Raw genomic sequence first — 17,782 nt, forward strand, 5'->3', positions numbered from 1 at the left:
TTCGCTGACATGAGCCCTCACTATGTGCTGGTGTTTTATACTATGTGAGGTGTTTTATAGATAACATTTCTTCCCAGTAACTCTGTAAGCTAGGTAGCACTGGCACCTACTTTTAAGATGAGAGAACTGGGATTCAGACAGGTTAAGGTGGCTTGTGCTGGCAAACGGCAGAGGTGAGGTACCTACCCAGATCTGTGTGCCCCAAAGCTATTCTCTTATCATTGTGATATCTGAGTACTTGTTCCCCATCCTCATGGAAAGTAGAGTCTAACAGGAAAGAGATTAACTACAGAAATAAATAGAACACAAGATAGAATACAAAAGAAACCACCCAAAGATTAAAAATGGAATATTGTGAGGATTCGAATGCCAGAGAGACATACATAGTAGGAGCTGGGAGTCGGGCGGGGGCAGTGGACAGCAGCAAAAATGCTCCTAGTGGGGCACCTGGGTGGCTCAGTGGGCTAATGGCTCTGCCTTCGGCTCAGGTCATGATCCCAAGGTCCTGGGATCGAGCCCCGCATCTGGCTCTCTGCTCAGCAGGGAGCCTGCTGCCCTTCCTCTGTCTCTACTTGCCTCTCTGTCTACTAGGCAATCTCTGTCTAGAATAAAATCTTAAAAAAAAAAAATGCTCCTAGTAAGAACTTGGGATTGGAGAAAGGACTTTGAGAAAGGATAGAATTTCTGTGGATGAGATGAGGGTTGGGTGGAACAAAGGTGAATCCGAAGTAGGAAATCTGATGTGTTAGCTACAAGTAAGGTATGAGTAGAAAGCAGGGAGAGATAAGCTAGAAAGATGATGTTGCCCTGGAGGTTTGAGGCTCAGGGGGAGGAACTTATACATAATTCACCAGGCAGTGAGGCTTCCTGCAAGTCTCTGAGTGCAGGGAGAACTTAGGAAGATTGTAATCAGACAGTAGTGTGGACAGAAATAGGCCCATTCACTAAAAGTCAATTTCCCTGGTTTTCAGGGAGTAAGATATATATTATTGCCCTCATTTTAAGGTTGAAAAAATTGAGGCTCACGAGGGCTAAGTAGCTTGCACAGAGTCATAGTAAACAGAAGAACCAGGACTTGAATCAAGTCTCTCCAATTCCCGAACCTCACTCTGTCCACCAGACCTGACTACTCCAAGTGAGGTCTATGGACAGGCAGCACCACACTTCCCTCCCAGATCCCTGAGAGCGCATTAGAAGTTCAGATGCTCTGAATCAGAATCTGTATGTTCACAGGATGATGTAGGCACAGTACATTTCCCTTTTTATAATGACTGATATAATTGCTGGAGAAAGTCCTTCAGCTGACTCACACTGTTTGGGAGACATTATGCAATTTCCTTCCACGAATCAATTAAGAAAAGAGGGCCTTCTGGATTTTGTTTTCATAGGTAAATCAAGTAAAGAATTAAAAACCTGAAATTGTAACTAGCTGTGTGGCCTTGGGCAAGCCACTTAATCTCTCTGAATTTTAGCTTCTTCATCTGCATAATACTTAGCCTGCAGGAAGCCAATGAGATGGTGTCTGTGAAGAAAGCTGGTACAGTGGGAGATCATGAGGAAGTGGGGTTATTAGAAGATCGAGCTATGAAGCACCTTATTTCAAAGAATAAAGAGGAAAAAGGAAGAAAAGAAGGAAAAAAGAGGAAGAAAGAAAAAAAGAAAAGGAAAGGGAGGAAGGGAGAGGGTAGAAGGAGGAAAGAAGGAAAGAAAGAAGGAAGGAGGAAAAAGGGAAGGAAGGAAGGGTGGGTCAAATGAAGGAAAGGCAGGACAATATACCCAAGTTTGTTGAAGGAAAACCAGCTTCACTGAAGCAGGGACATGAAGAACTGATGGGTTAAGGAGTGAAGGAGTCCAAGAAACCTAATTTGTGTTTCACATAGGTGTTTCTGAAAATACAGAGACCATGGCGCACACGGAATTTGAAGACCAACAAGGGCCTGTGTGGTCTTGGCCCAAAATAACAAACTTAAGGTCCATAAAGCCATTAAAAAAAAAAAAAAGTCATGTAGTAATTAAAGGAATGAGAAACAGTTCATCTGTGGAAAAATTAGTATAGATTTTTAATCTTGGAGCAGAGAAGCCTACATAATGAATTAATAATGGAACATTTGTTACCAATTTATTGCAGTTACCACAGAAAATTAAGATACATTAACTGATTTCAAGCATGAGATTCTTTAGTGAGCCTCGACAGCGAGGGAGGTTAGACATTGGACACGTGAAAGAGAAATTATGGATTCCTCATCCTGAATTCTTTTGGCACATATTCACTGAGGGCCAACTACTTGCCAGACACTGGGCTGACTGCTGGTCGGTCACTTATTTCTTCAATTAGGCAATAATACAGCAGAGAGAAAGATACAGTTCATTCTAATCCAGGGTAGAAAGTAAAATGTTCCATAAGATAGCTATAAATAGGAGAGTGTGGCAATTCGGAGGCAAGCAGGTGTTAACCTCAGATGGGAGAAGTATTAAGAAAGGCTTCCCAACTAAGGTACACGGCACATTTTTAAACTGTTTTCCTCTGGTCTTCTAATAATCAAGGACCTGGACTAATCATCTGCTTATTCTGGGGTGCTGTGATGGTCATTATTAGGCTATGAAATAATCGATTACAATCAAATACATTTGGGACCAAGGAAAACCTCAACTGTTGGGCATTATTATGGCATCACTTATCTGTGGAAATCTGTGTCCATGTGAGGTTAAGAAAAATAAACCAAAACCAAAACCAAGCACTCAAATCAGTTTTAATTCAGTCCAACAACCAATTTATTGAGACATTAGTGTCAATTGACTCTTGATTTGTTGGTTCCACGCTGACAGCAACATATGTAGAGAATGCAGATGTATAGAAACTAATCAATCACTGGCCCCCTTCCCTCCAAAGCCCTGTTAATTTAACAAAATATCTCTCAAGCAGGGAAGGGGAGGTAATGGATATAGTACGTATAGTACAGGCGGTGTGTAGGGATGAGGCAGGTAAAGTTTTTATGTTGGTCTCCGGGAAAAGTCTGGGGAAAAATTGTCTTTCCACACATTGTAAAGTTTGGGCACATTCAATAAAAATCAGGTAAAACATACTTTAGAGGGTTCTAATATATGAGATCTGCGAATTAATTATACCATTTCACGAATCAAAACCTTAGTAGCTTGGAAGGTACAGAATAATAAAATCAGAAAACAAGTCAAATATCTTCTACTTTTGTAATGGCTAAAGCTAAGCAATACTCCTTGAGATGATTTTAGAAGAATTTAGTAATATTAGGCATATTATTAAAGATTTCTATGGATGGGGGTAAAATCTTTTAAAATTTATTACTAGAATGGAATAGAGTGTTAGCTGATAATTTTTAAATGCAATGTCACCCACGTAATATATAAACTGAAAATTTTTTGGAGGGGTGTCAATAAATGCATAAGCTCTGGGTTTGCTGAACTTCTGAAGGACATGTGCCTGTAATTGGCCTTTCTCATTTCTGTCTTGTTAACAAGTATATAAATAAGAGAAGGCTTCAGTAATTGGCTCAGAGTTACTAATGAATTAATTAACTTCAGTCTATTTTACCTAACCTTTAATAATAAGAGTCCTTTTTTTTTTTTTTTTGGTTTAGCAATAGGTCTGACAGACTGAGAAAACAGACATGCAGCAAAGCTCTTGAAAATTAATGAGAAATGAGGAAAGAATCAATGTACATTCTGCTTGCAGAGAACTGACACAAAAAAGACACAATAAACCATGAACAAACACAGTCAGTTTAAAAAATAGGTTAGAAAAAGTGGGCAAATTCAATTATAGAAGTAATTAGAAGATATAGGGCAAGGCTGCCTTTTGGGACTGTGCCAGAAAACATGAATTAATATGAGTGAATAGAAAGAGCCCATGTAGTAATTAAGAAGCAATCACCTATGGCAATGAGTACCTGAAAACAGGCTGCAAACTATTAATTCAGTGATCAAAAATATTTTTAGATGATTAATATGGCAAATTTATTTTAAAAGACTAATTTCTGGAAAGATATCAAGACAATAGCACACTATTTGTTCCTCTGGCATTTATATAGCTAATTAAATTTTATAATTTGCAACAACAGTCATTATTATCTGAAAACAGGAAAGGCAATATTTCGCCTTTTTTTTCCATGGTGGTTCTAAAATCAATAAGTTAAATCCAACTCCTGCTGTCCTCCTGTAAGTGCCTAAGCCCTGATTGTTACATTCTTTCAATGCATATTTTTCTTATCCGTCTGTGTTTCTATAATTTTAAGCATCTGAATTAATGTACATATTCTCAGAGGTTTTATATATTTCCATACCTGGGCAGGGATTCCATACACTGTTTAATTTCAACACTATCAAATAAAAGCAGTTAAATGTACTATTTGTGCATCAAAGACTTTCTTACTTGGTCAACAGAGGTCTGTTACTTCAGTACACACCATTCCTTCCCCTAGAATACAAAGGCATAGACACGTTATGGTGAAGAGTGCTTTGCAACACACAGAAGGCTAATGGCTTCTGAAATAGGTGATTATCAGAGCCCCGTAGAGCAAGATGAGGGTCTGGCTGGTAATAAATAACCTCGCAATATGAATTATTCTATTTCCACAGCTTTAAGAAAAGCTACATTTCATTTGTTGATCAGAAAAGTCTGGAAAATGCTGTGTCTCTGGAAATAACAGGGAGCTACTAAAACTAATCACTGTGTCAGCAGGGAGTTATTGAGCACCTACTAAGGGCCCAAGATGCAAAAGTAAATCTTGAAATGCTAAGCTTGTAACAAATACGCACGTGCGCGTGTATGTGTGTGCGCACGCACACATGCACATGCAATTTCCTTTTCAAAATCAATAAACAGAAACTTGTATTCCATGCTTAGAGATGTTAGATCTTTAATTACTAAAATTTGTTCACGGATTATTGCTTGTCTCGAGGTTAAGGTAGAAATAGGTGACGTACAAAACAAGATCGAAGTAGAAATGCTTCAGAAGTCCCGGTTGTAGAAGGCATGGAGGTAAGATTTGTACAGGTATTTGAGGAACATAAAAATGAGAGATTTTTGACAGGATACCAAATGAAGCAAATATTAGATTTGCCCAGTTCTTTCACTATCTATTTTTCTCTCATTTTCTTAAAACAACCAGGGTACTTCTGAGGAGAACACGTAAGAGAAGATCGCCTCTGGCAGAGGGCTCTCATTCTGAGTTTGGCTCGCGTTGTTAATAATGAAAACTTAAGTATGGCAACAGCGAACCAACAGCTCCTCCAGCTATATGCTGACAATGACAGAGCCCCCCGAGAGGCAGGCAATTGGGAACTAGTGAAGTGAGGACAGCTTAGAGGTGCGGGGGCTGAGAGGGGCTGCTAGCTGAACAGGGCCCACTCACCATGAAATGTTAATGTGTCAATGAAGGGGAAAAGCATGAATGAACCATAAAGAAACTGAAAGTGACTCAGCTGGTTGGAGATGGAATTTGGGCTCTTTGCCAAACTAAGGTGTTGAAGGGCACATACCCTACCGCCTAGGGAAAGGAAACGGGCTGCCCTGATTTTAGAAAGAGATATTATTTTGAGGAAAGAAGGCAAAGGCTCTTTTCTCCAGAAATAAACTTTCTTCCTTTTTTTTTTTTCTTCTTTCCTTCTTCCCTGCCTTCATCCAACAAACATTATCCGCATTCCTACTTTTTCCCAGGCTCGAGGTTAGGAATGGAGAAAGAGCTCGAGAGGGAGATTGGGATATGAAGATAAATGAGAAACAACCCCTCTTTCAAAGCTCCTTTTCTGGAGGAAGGACAGGTATAGGTAGATGTAGGCAACTACAATAAAAGATCATGGAATAAGTTGCAAAGGAGGGGAAGAGGTAAGCTGTAGAGGGAGAGCAGAGGAAATGGGCAATTAGTTGGGGGCTCTCACAGATCAGAGAAGGCTTTCATAGAGGAGGTGGCAATGAATTATGCCTACCTTGAAGAATCATAGGCAGGAAAGGAAGGAGAATTTCAGCTGAAGGAAACTTTCTCTTCCCCAACTCTCATCTCTAAACATCTTCTTTTTCAAATCAGATTATTTCAGGAAAACAAGGAGATAAGACACTCACGACCTGTGCATGTGGGGGTGGTAGTTGTATGTGGCAGGGAGGGATGAGAAGAAAGATTGGCTTGTATGGGGATTTCTCTTGAGCTTAGAATACATTCTCCTCATATATCAAACACTTGCCTTCTCCAGGTTAGCCTTTTTTTTTTTTTTTCATTATTTGAATGATATTTGGATCTTGTTTGGTTGGAAGGTGTGATCTTCCAATAGCTTCTATTTTTAAACAATTTTTTAAAGATTTTATTTATTTATTTGAGAGAGACAGTGAGTGAGCGAAAGCACGCGAGTTGGGGTAAGGGCACAGAGAGAAGGAACAAGAGAATCTCAACAGACTCTCCTTTGAGCACAGAGCCTGCCGTGGACTTGATCTCATGACTCTGAGATCATGACCTGAGCTGAAATCAAGAGTTGGACCCTTAACTGACTAAGCCACCCAGGCACTTCTCCAATAACTTTTATATTATATGTTTGATGGCTTTGTCATTTTTTGCCAATGATAAGTCCCTTATTGTAACTCATGCCTTGAGGGCTCTTGTGAATTTGCTGTATTCATAATGCATCCAATTATTTATGTTTTAATGTATCTTTTCCTTTTCTCATTAAATAAATACTTAAGTACTTACTATGTGGCAATATCCTGCTAGGTACAATTAATACTTTCCTTGCTTCTAGCTTCAAAATGATGCCATTTCTAATATGAAATATGGAAATTACTTAAAGTGCATTGACTAAAATATCAGACAAATGCCTATGGTTCTATCTTATTCAGTGCTGAATATCAAAACCAATCTTGTTCTTAACTAATGTACTGGTGAGCCGGACCATGTATACCTGTTATTATTAGTTCTTAAGATGTTTTCAAAGAAAGGCTGTAGAGACCAGCCCAGTTAAGGTAACTACAACAGGCTTATCTACAAATGGAGAATTTCAGACTGGCATGGGTCAAAAGTTTCCTACATACAAATCCAGGCTTATTTACCAGATATGCAAAATCTAGGTCTCTACATCTCTCCAGAGGTTAAGAAAGGAAAAGTAACTATCATGCATGAACATTAATTCATTCAGTGGATTTTTAAGTACTCTTCTAGGGACTAGGGATACGAAAATGATTAAAACATGAGTCTTGCCCTTAAGGAACTTACTCCCTCACGAAGTAGATATGTCAGATAAGTAAATCAATTATTATAATATAGCTGTGATAAGGTATAAAAGCGCAGCATGGTATGAGAGCACAAAGGAGGGATATCTAAATTAGATTGGGACAGTGGGATAAGAGGATAAGATGCCAGAACTGAGTTTTTAGGAAAAAGAATTTCATTAGCTGAAGAACAGGAGCAAGGGAAGATGATGTATAAAATGGCACGATGAGCTTGGGAATGTCTTTTTTGCAGATATACAAAGTATTGGCTCCATATTAAATAAAAGAAGGGTGGGATGGTCAGACAGACCAGGCTAGCATAGACCAGGCCCTCTCTGAGGTTTTCTGTTCCTTGACTCATTCCTTTTTTCCTGACTCCTTTTCTTCCACCCGGAGTTTCTGGATAGAGCTATACAGACAGTCTAGTCTGTGGACATTTCGGAATTTGAAAGCTGCTGGCCTCAAGAGTGCTGCTGGGGTATGTCCGCTGGGCATTCATGCTAACAATCCAGGTGAGAGCCCAGAAAAAGAGCAATGGGTGTGATCACAGTACACATGTGTGTGTTTCGTGAAGTTGTTGACATCTATGGAAATGATTCTTTTTTTTACGCCAATATTTTCTTTTGTCTGAATTCAGAGCCTTGATTGAATAAGTAGCTACTCTCAAAGACCTCAACATGTTTTCTAGCCAGGCAACATCAAGAAATGGAACAAAGACTATTCTCAGGATCAAATGTTTATTAGGAATGTCCACTCCTTTTATGAATTCTCTGCCCAGCTAACTCCCACTCATCCTTCAGGAATAAGCTTAACTGACTTTTTTTTTTTTTTTCCCTCTGAGGAGTTTTGCCTGACCTATTGTGTTAGGTCGTATCCCTCTATTCCATGCTTTCTTAGTACCCTGCAATCTTCCTTTGCAGCACTCAATAGGACTCTGATTAAATCCTGAACTTCATAATAAATGCTTTCACATTAGACTCTTTAGGTAGAATGTTCGCTTCATGAGGACAGCAACTCTACAGTGCCTAGCTAGCAGCATTCCTGGTTCATAATAGGTGCTTAACAAATATTTTTGGAATGACTCATTTACTCTTTACCCCACTTTGTGTGCAACTCAAAAACAACAAATTGCAATGCAGCAGAGATGCTACGTAAAACCGGGTTTCTAGATCTGAGGGATGGCTGGAATTCTCAGAAGTGTCTTAAAACTGACATGGTCTTCTTGGAGAGTTCAAATGATGGTACTAGGTTATCTCCTCTTATTGCTCTCTCTGGCTTCTTCCTATGGAATTTTGTCTCAAAATGAATCCAACATCTTCCCCTTCATCTGTGTCAGGGCATCTTTATTGTTGCAATGAATTTTCCTCACTCCAGCGCTTCCTTCATTACTGAGTGCCAAATATGCTGTTCACCATGCCAAGCACTTGGAATAAAAACATGAAAGGCACTGACCTTTTCAGGAAAACAGCAGGCAGCCATGGGAGGGGCAAGGCTGGAGAGGTATCATCATTCTCCAGAGAAACACTGCCTATAATTATGTCACAAGAACACTGCCCTTATAGCTTAAAGGATTTGATCTCTGTTAAAGTGCCTATCACCCCAGAAATCATAACTATTTTTAGCTGTTACCAACCACCTTTACCTTCATATGAATGAAGGATCTGAGAGCAGGTTTTGGCCCAGAGGGTAGAGGGACAGGGAATAAGGTCGCTGAGAGGGAAAGGGAGAGGGACAAGATGTGGAAGTAAGCTGGGAAAGGGCTAAAGAAGAAGGAGCTAGAGCAACAGAACGTAAGGTAATAGAGACAAGGCAATGCTTGATGAGTCAACAGAAGATAGGCGTTCTTCAAACTGGCTGAGGGCTCATCCTACCTTAGGCTGTTTCTTTAGGTAGCTAGCAATTTCTGGTTGAAAGAAGTTTACAAAATAGGAAACAGATGGCTCCAGATGTTTAGAGTTGATGTCAATCCCAGTGACACTATTCCACTCTAGGGCTTCATAGGAAGAACAAACCAAATGTAATTTTCTTTTCCTTTCCTACCACTACGAATTCAAGAGGATTTCCATTTTCCAGAAATGTTGTAACAAGGACACATATCTAGTTTCCAAAGGTTTCATGTGAGCTTGAGCTTAGATGTATATGCTGTGTTCTCTTACATACTCCAAACACTTTTTTTTTTTTTTCAATCAAAGAAACTCCACTGGACATAAATGGGTCAGGAGAACTAGTGATGATGTTTCAAAAGAGGACACATACCATACTGGTGTCTGAATACTAAGATTCTTTCCTATGTCTGTGAGTATAATGCTTGCTTACACATACTTGCAAAGAACACAATTAGCATACTAATTTGATTCTCTATCTAATGAATGGAAGATTCTTTTGACACAGACAGCTGTCCATGAATAGCGAGGGTGACCCTTGGTCAGTTTTCCATCTGTCTTAGAGTAAATGTCCAGACTTAGATATACATTAGCTGTATGACCTCAGGGCAGCCCTCTTACGTGGCTGTTTGTCAGTATCTTCATCTGTAAAATGGAGGCACATCTAATACCTGCCTGATGGGGTTGTAATGAGGATTAAGTCAGTACTTTACTCACAATAGACATCTTATATTATTTTTTTTAAACTCTGCTCTGAATCTGTCTATTCTGAGGAAGTTTGTAGTAGGCCCAGAACTCTCTACTTTGATCTGCCTCTAGAGAACGAGAAGTAGAGAAAGGTTTTACTGAATCAGTTCTGAGACAATTCTGTAGCTGTGGAGAAGTCACCACTTCTCTTGTCCTTGACTCCCAGGGGTATAGGCTTCAAGGACAGATGCACAGAGACAGGCAGGGAGTGACTACTGTCTGGACATGTGTTAGGCCCATCTCCAGTGTCCCCAGCAGCTCTCAGAATACCAGGCTGACAAATCTAAATAACACCAGTTACAACTGTATCACCACAATTTTAGCATCTCTCTCTAGACTGAGCTCCCTCTCCCACCCTTTTCCCTTCCTTAGACTAGTGGTTCTCAACCTTGGTTGCACATCGGAATTATCTGTGGAGCTTTAAAATATTGATACCTAGGACCCATTCTCAGAGATTCTGATTTAACTTGTCCGCGATATAGGATCACTATTGGCCTTTTCTTTTTTTTTTAAGATTTCATTTTAAGCAATCTCTACACAACATGGGGATCAAACCCACAACCCTGATATCAAGAGTCACATACTCCACTGACTGAGCCAGCCAGACACCCCCAGTATTGGCCTGTTTCTTTATTTAACAATTTTTTTAAAAAAGATTTACTTGTTTATTTGAGAGAGAGAGCAAGCACGTGGGTGGGGCAATGGGCAGAAGGAGAGGGAGAGAGAATCCTCAAGCAGATTCCCGGCTGAGCATGGAGCCTGACTCGGGCCTGGAATCCAGGACCCTGAGATCATGACCTAAGCCGAAATGAAGAGTCGGACGCTTAATTGACTGAGCCACCCAGGCACCCCAATTTTGTTTTCAATGTAAAGTCCAAGTTGACACATGCCAATAACATAACCAATAAAAAGACAAACATTTCATCATGACCCATAAAATGAATTTCATGTTGTTAACAGTATTTGGTTTCTTATGCTTATTTAAATCCTAGTTTAATGTAAACATACTCTGCCCTGCCCCATAAACTTGAGGCTATTGAACCCATTGGGTGCGAGGGGGGCACCAGGCTGAAAGGGGCAGAGCGGTACCATTTAGTCCTGTCATTTGCACAAAGATTCCAAAGAACCAGAGTTGATTCAGAGCACCCTCTCAGACCTTGGGTTGGCCCCAAGAATCTAAGCATCTCTTATCATCTATTAGTTCTGCCACTTTGATTGCCAATTTGATGAAGTAGATAGTTTTCAACCCCAGTGTCATGATCTCTGGTGTGTCATAATCAGCTGTGATTGAAATATGTTATAAGAAACATAAAATAGGGACACCTGGGTGGCTCAGTTGGTTGGACGTCTGCCTTCGGCTCAGGTCATGATCCCAGGGGGTCCTGGGATCGAGCCCCACATTGGACTCCTTGATTAGCAGGGACTCTGCTTTTCCCTCTCCCTCTGCCTGAAGCTATTCCTGCTTGTGCTCTCTCTCTGTTAAATAAATAAAATCTTAAAAAAAAAAAAAAAAAGAAATGTGAAATAGTAATAAAGCTCTAGGGTTTCTATACAACCTATTTAAGAATGAATTCCAGCAAGCTCAGGGTTATCCTTATAATAGCACTGCTTTCACTCACTTGCACTACAATACGCTGTCCTGAACGAGAGAACATGGAGGACCTACAGTTCCTATGAGGGACTATCATTTGACATGAGTGTCCCTGTGGAACAAAGGTTGGGAGTTTGCACAAACCAACCCCCAAGTCAAAGAAGTTCCTCACTGGGCCTCAAGTTTGCAGCAGTGCATACTAATGGGGATGAGGAGAGGGCAGGACAAAGGGGCCTCTCTGTTTTCTGGTGCCTTGTCTCTTTTTGGGGGACAGAGAAGACCTTGTTTTTTCACATTGGAGAAGGAAGCTTGTTTACAAGGTCACATCTTAAGCCATCTCCTAACTGAACATGGAAAAAACATCTTAAGTAATTCTGCCAATCTTTTCTCATCACAAAAATTTGGTTTATAAACACGTCAAGTGTAAACACAATATTTTTAGGAAAAATAAGGACAAAAGTATTACGTACTTGGGGGCGGGTGTTCTACTGATACTTGGAATAACTGTGATCCAACCAGTAATCTTAATGTCTTCTGCTGAATTTGAAGAAATGGGGTACTTCATTTAGTCGTTTTTTGTTTGTTTGTTTGTTTGTTTTTGTTTTTGCTTTTCATTTGCTAACCAAACTTTCTAGTTGCATAAAAAGAGTAATTACCAGTTGGGTAATTGAGGCCAATGCTTTTTTTTTCCTTTTCCAGGATCCTGAGCAGAAGTGAAAATTAGGTTTGATGACAAGGCTTGGAAAAGGGAGAAGAGCTGGGGAGAAATACAGTAAGCACTCAATAAATGGTTGTTGGTAGTTATTAGGTGGTGATGGCATGGTTAAAAAATCTTTCTTAAGAAATGTTTTCAAAGCTGTGAAGTACAAAAGGTAACATACTACCTTGGTTTTCATGAGCTCCAAGTATTTTGAATATAATTATGACTTTTTGTGCTCAGAGTGATTTTTTTTCTAATAAGTAATTTTGAAGCAAAATAAAGGAAGAGGGATTTATGAAGAGCTTAGTATACTCAAATTGAAAGTGAGCCTTGTGTTTAATTTTCCTGGTTTACAACAAATTACTTAATTGTTATATATTTTAGTGCCTCAATTTTCATTTCAATATTCCAACTTATTAGTGAGTAATAAACATGGAATCCTTAAAGTTAAATGGACAAAGTATCAAGTAAATTTAAGACCTTATTTTGTAGAACGATGGATCAAATTGGGCAAATACACTTAAAATATATTTAGAAGATTAGATTCCTCATGGTTATTTGGCAAATGAAGTGAAGGGCCACTTCCAGATTTCAAGCCAAAGGGTGATGGCCTCTTATTACTGTCTATTAGTAGTAATAATTCTATTAGTAACAAAGAGTCTCCGAAAATTCATGGATGACAGTTCGAGAATGAATTGCTCACCAAGAGAAAATCAGAAATATCTGGGTGTGTGTGTGTGTGTGTGTGTGTGTGTGTGTGTTTCCTTAACCTTTCAAAGCAGCCAGCTGTCCTAACTTCCCACAATCCATGCCAAAGGGCTACTTCCTGAGGGCAAATTCTGCAAGGGACCAGTCTGACACTGACCTCTGTCGTACTACTCATGGTGAAATGTGGTGTTTTCCTTTCCCTCCATCTCTTGCTCTGTATATTACACTGCTATTTTATTTCATGTTGCTTTTTATTTTACACTGACCCTAGCCTTTTGGTGTCGGTATATGAAATCTCAGTTTTTCATTCTGTCGATCATTTCTGGCTCTGCGGTCTTAGATCCATCACTTTTAACTGAGCTTTTATGTCACTAGAGACAGCTTTGCATTTTAATAAAGTTTCCAATCCTCCAGGGCCCTCTCCCCTGAAACAGCTCCAGCTCCCCAGGGCTGCTGAAGAGTTGAGCAGAGAGAGTAGAAGCTTTTGTGGACAGTGATGCTGATGGCAGATAACTCCAGCTGTCATTACAAGATCATCCAGATAAGGAGGGGACAATCAAGTAGGGCTTATGGTCCACTTGAGTTTTTCTGATTGTAAAACCAGCCATTTTTCAATTTAAATAATTTAAGGATTCCAGCTTCTCTATACTCTAAGGCTCATTTAGCCTCTTATTAGCTAACTGTTTCTCCAGTTCAAGAGGTGGAAGGGAAGAGTGCAGATTTTTTGTTATTGTTAATTCACAGCAGTGGGTAGTGGCGTGTAAATAAAAAATAAGCCGAACAGATTTGGTGAGAAGAGAGAATAGAAATCCATACAAGTAAACATACGTCATTTTAAAAAGTTAATTAAAAGGAATAAAAAGGATAAGCACTGCCTGGCCTACCATATTATTAATAGGCAAATGACAGAAAGGAGAAGGAATTGGAAAATGGATTCCCAACTAACTAGAAAAAGAAAACAGACTAACGTTAATTCTTAATTTTAATTTGAAAATCCCAAATTCTCTCCTAAATCCTTTCCTCATTGTATTCTGATAATGATCTTATCTCACATTGTTCCCATTGAAGGAAAAGCTGGGACTGGCAGGAGAGAAAAAGCAAAATGAAGTTGCAATGTTCCAGAGGATTCAGCTCAGGACCCACTTAGAGAATCACCTGGGACACATCCATGTCAGCACATACAGCCAGGAAACCATAGCCACCAAAAGGTCTTCCTTCTCTTCCTTCAATTTAATTCTCTTTTTAAATTTTTCTCTTCAATTTTGCACCCTTCTCTTCTCAAATCTCTGGGACCAAAGGCCGGTAACCTTTACCACATTTCTTTTCAAGTGGTATATATAGGAATTAGCCTGCCAGTCACTCACTTCCATACAAGAGAAAGGGACATGAAGGCATGGTCTACTAAGAAGGTGGGGCTTTTCTTGAAATTTTCAGGAATATCTTTTGGACTGTGTCCAGTTGATCTGTATGAGTATCCTAGGGATGGGACAGGTCTGGAGAACCAAGCAATGTTCATGCCTCTGGGCTGGTCTTTTGTTTAGGAGACATGTGCTGCTCACATGAAGGCACAAATTTTCAGCATAAAGGTCAAAGCCTTAGAGAGAAGCCTGGATAGCTAATTAGAGAAAATATTTCCTAACAGAGGTAGGACCCATGGTTACTACCACGAGCTGACAGTGCTAGAGAGCTACGCTTTGAATTATCAGAAAAATAATGATGACACGCAGACCAATGACCAGTCTTCAATTGACACTGGAAAGAAATCTTGTGTGGAAGGTAAGTAACATCAACAGCTAAGGAGTTACACTAGAAGAAAAGACTAGGAAACCCTGTTTTCTTTCCCTCCTACATTCCCTCCTTCCTCTCTTGCTTTCTTTTCTTTCCCATTTCCCTCTTTCTAAATAAGAGAAGCCCATCTTTGGATTACTAGTGAATTATCATGGATCAATTGCTGATGCATAAGTAGACCTCAGGCAAATCTGGGATATCTCTATTCAAAGAGCAAACTGTAAACTTCAAGACTGGTGTTCTGCTCCCCCCACCCCACTTCCTCTTTCCTCATTTTAGAATAGGGAAAACAAAACAAACAACCAGATAAACTGAGTGTCAGAAATAGCAAATACTGCGTTTGCTCCTTGTATTTCCTTTTTCTTTTTTAGGCAATGGGATTGTAAGCTCTGTAAGGTCAGGGGCCCTGATACATTTACCCAGTACTGCATTTAGGCACATTTAACACTGTGCCTAAATATTTGTTGAATGATTGAACTAATGGGATATCCATTAATATTCTATCCACAAGATGTGGATAAAGAATTGGTAAATCAGAGCCACATGCAGATTGCCTTACAGGTCTTCCCCCTGCCTTGATTTAATCTGCCAAAGTTCTATTAGAGGAGATTTTAAAAAAATGTGTTCTACAAAACATCAGCTCTGAAGAATAAAAATCAATTTTTTTTTTTTTCCAAAAAAGGAAGAGAGAGTCTATGGCAAATTAGTTTGGGATACTCTGTAGTATCAAAGAGATCTTTACAGTATGATCTTTCAGAGTTTTTCAAATACAAATTTTCCCTGTGAATTTCACAGGGAGGAACATAGCATGCTACATTTACAAAAATTATTTGACCATTCGAGAAAGACAACTATCATATGATCTCCCTGATATGAGGAAGTGGAGATGCAACGTGGGGGGGTTGAGTAGGAAAAGAATAAATGAACCAAGATGGGATTGCAAGGGAGACAAACCATAAGTGACTCTTAATGTCACAGAACAAACTAAGGAGGGCGGGGGGGGGGGGGGTTGGTAGGGAGAGGGTGGTGGGGTTATGAATATCGGGGAGGGTATGTGCTGTGATGAGTGCTGTGAAGTATGTAAACCTGGCAATTCACAGACCTGTACCCCTGGGGCTAATAATACATTATATGTTTATAAAAAAATTAAAAAAATAAAAAAAAATTATTTGACCATATTCCTCTTTTAGTTGGCACAGCTTATGGAACACTATAAAATATGTCTTGGGGAAAAGTAGCATCTTAATTCAGCTTTACATTCTTTAAATCATCTTTCTTTTGGATTTAAGTCCCAAGTAATTTTTTCCACTGAGAAAGATATCACCAGGCACAATAATGGAATGTACAGGTAGTTAACACTATGAACTTGACACTTAAAAATATTATGATAGTAAGTTGTATATCATGTATTTTTTTTTACCACAACTAAAAATTAAAAAAAAAATACTCCCTAAATATTATTTTGCTAAGTAATAAGTGAATCAGTATTTTACCTAAGGGCTGTAATGGTACACCCAAACTTAACAGGATTAAATGGCTTGGTTTTGGTCGACATGCTGCTCAATTGCATTCACTACCTAGATACTCTATCCTCCATAGCATCTTTATTTTGAACATGGGGCTATGGATTTCTTAGTGTGCGTTTTTAGTAATATAGCTCAGGATGACTACATAAAAAGACTGGTGACTGTACGTATAGGGAAAGTTTATTGTAATTTAGTAGGGTGAACTTGAGACCAAGAGACAAGAGACCAGGATACAAAACTGACATTGTCACTGACTTAGCACCGCATCCTAAGTAAACACTGCTTTCTTTATCTATAAGATGGCCTCAGTCAACAATTTTTTACTTTTTTGTCTCCAACATGAGATTCCCTTCTTCCCTGGAACTCTAATAGTCACAGCAGATAAAAGCAGAGATGCTCTGGTCTCAAGAAGATGGGAGGCCAAGCGGGAGGCCTTATGACCCTGAGTATCCCCAAAGAGCCTAACAGCTCAGGGGAACACAGTTTGAAAACCATGAGTTTAGCTAATCTTTAGGATTCTTTCCAAGTCTTACTTCTGCCACCAGGAATTAAGACTGCAGTAGAAAAGAGTACTTATGTGTCCATATTTAAGCTTCTAATTTTATACTGACCCACAGAGAATTCAGTTCTTCTAGAATATAGAACCCTGCCATACTATGCGTGGCAAGCACCTTTTGAATGTCAACATTTATTTTAGATTAAAAAAATAAAATAGAGAAAATATTACCAGAATATACTCTTCCCTCACTCCTTTTATGGATACATTTCAAGATATAGACTTGATGGTAATTTAAAATTGAATGCAAATATTGTCATTGAAAAGTTGCCCATTTATATGGTTTTCTCAGCCCTTCTTAGTTTTTAATGGGCAAGGTTTTGCTAAAAACAAAAAGTGTTAATTACATAAATATGCGTATTCTTTTCAAAGCATTACACTATATTATGGTTAAAAAACAATAGAGAAATGAATGCAAAACTATTTCAACAAAAACACTGCTTCTTGAGCAGCTTTTAAAATTATGACATGTTTACTGGGAAAATGCATTACTCATGACAGGGTTACAAAAGCAATATTAACCTTCTTGAAATTTAATAGCAAAGTCAGACATGTAAAAATCAGTACCAGACGTGGTAACATAACTACTTTTGTTAAGATTGTACATTGGATAAAACAGATATTTAAAGCTATATTAAGATGTGGGTAAATAAAGAGTCCGTTAGAAGATTCCCAACACACAAGCATCACAACCAAAATCATCATGCAGATTGTTCTAAAGATAGCATCCATGGAAATAAAAAATTGTGTGCTTTCTTTTGCTCCTATTATTTTGGACACTTTGCTTTTACAATTTTGTACAGGGTGTCAGAAATTAAATTTGTCCTTAAAGATACATATGTCTATCTTTTGGGGCAGTCATTTGCTACACTGACAAGTTACCAAACGCTTTCATTGTATCTAATGTGTGACTAATGAGTGAATGTAATCTGTAATCAAAGAGGATGTTTGCTTCTGCAAAAAAAATATAATTTACCCCAAAATAGCATTGATAATAAGCCAAGAACTGCAAAGTAGTGGTTAAAAATGTGTGATTAAAATATAGGCTATAAAAT

General features: G+C 38.9%; 2 long non-coding RNA genes across 3 annotated transcripts in view; one reads left to right on the plus strand and one right to left on the minus strand.

Moving 5' to 3' along the window:
* Positions 1-17,782, minus strand: part of LOC132012016 (uncharacterized) — a 129,970-nt gene that overhangs the window by 110,243 nt on the left and 1,945 nt on the right. The gene's annotated exons all lie outside the window — the stretch shown is intronic.
* LOC132012017 (uncharacterized) overlaps positions 1-17,782 on the plus strand; it is a 136,017-nt gene that overhangs the window by 57,441 nt on the left and 60,794 nt on the right. For both annotated transcript variants that reach the window (XR_009402504.1, XR_009402505.1), the window contains exon 2: positions 12,149-12,221. This is a non-coding gene — a long non-coding RNA (uncharacterized LOC132012017). The remainder of the gene's footprint in view (positions 1-12,148; positions 12,222-17,782) is intronic.

Source organism: Mustela nigripes, chromosome 2 (genome assembly GCF_022355385.1).
Source record: "Mustela nigripes isolate SB6536 chromosome 2, MUSNIG.SB6536, whole genome shotgun sequence".
NCBI classification, from domain to species: Eukaryota; Metazoa; Chordata; class Mammalia; order Carnivora; family Mustelidae; genus Mustela; species Mustela nigripes.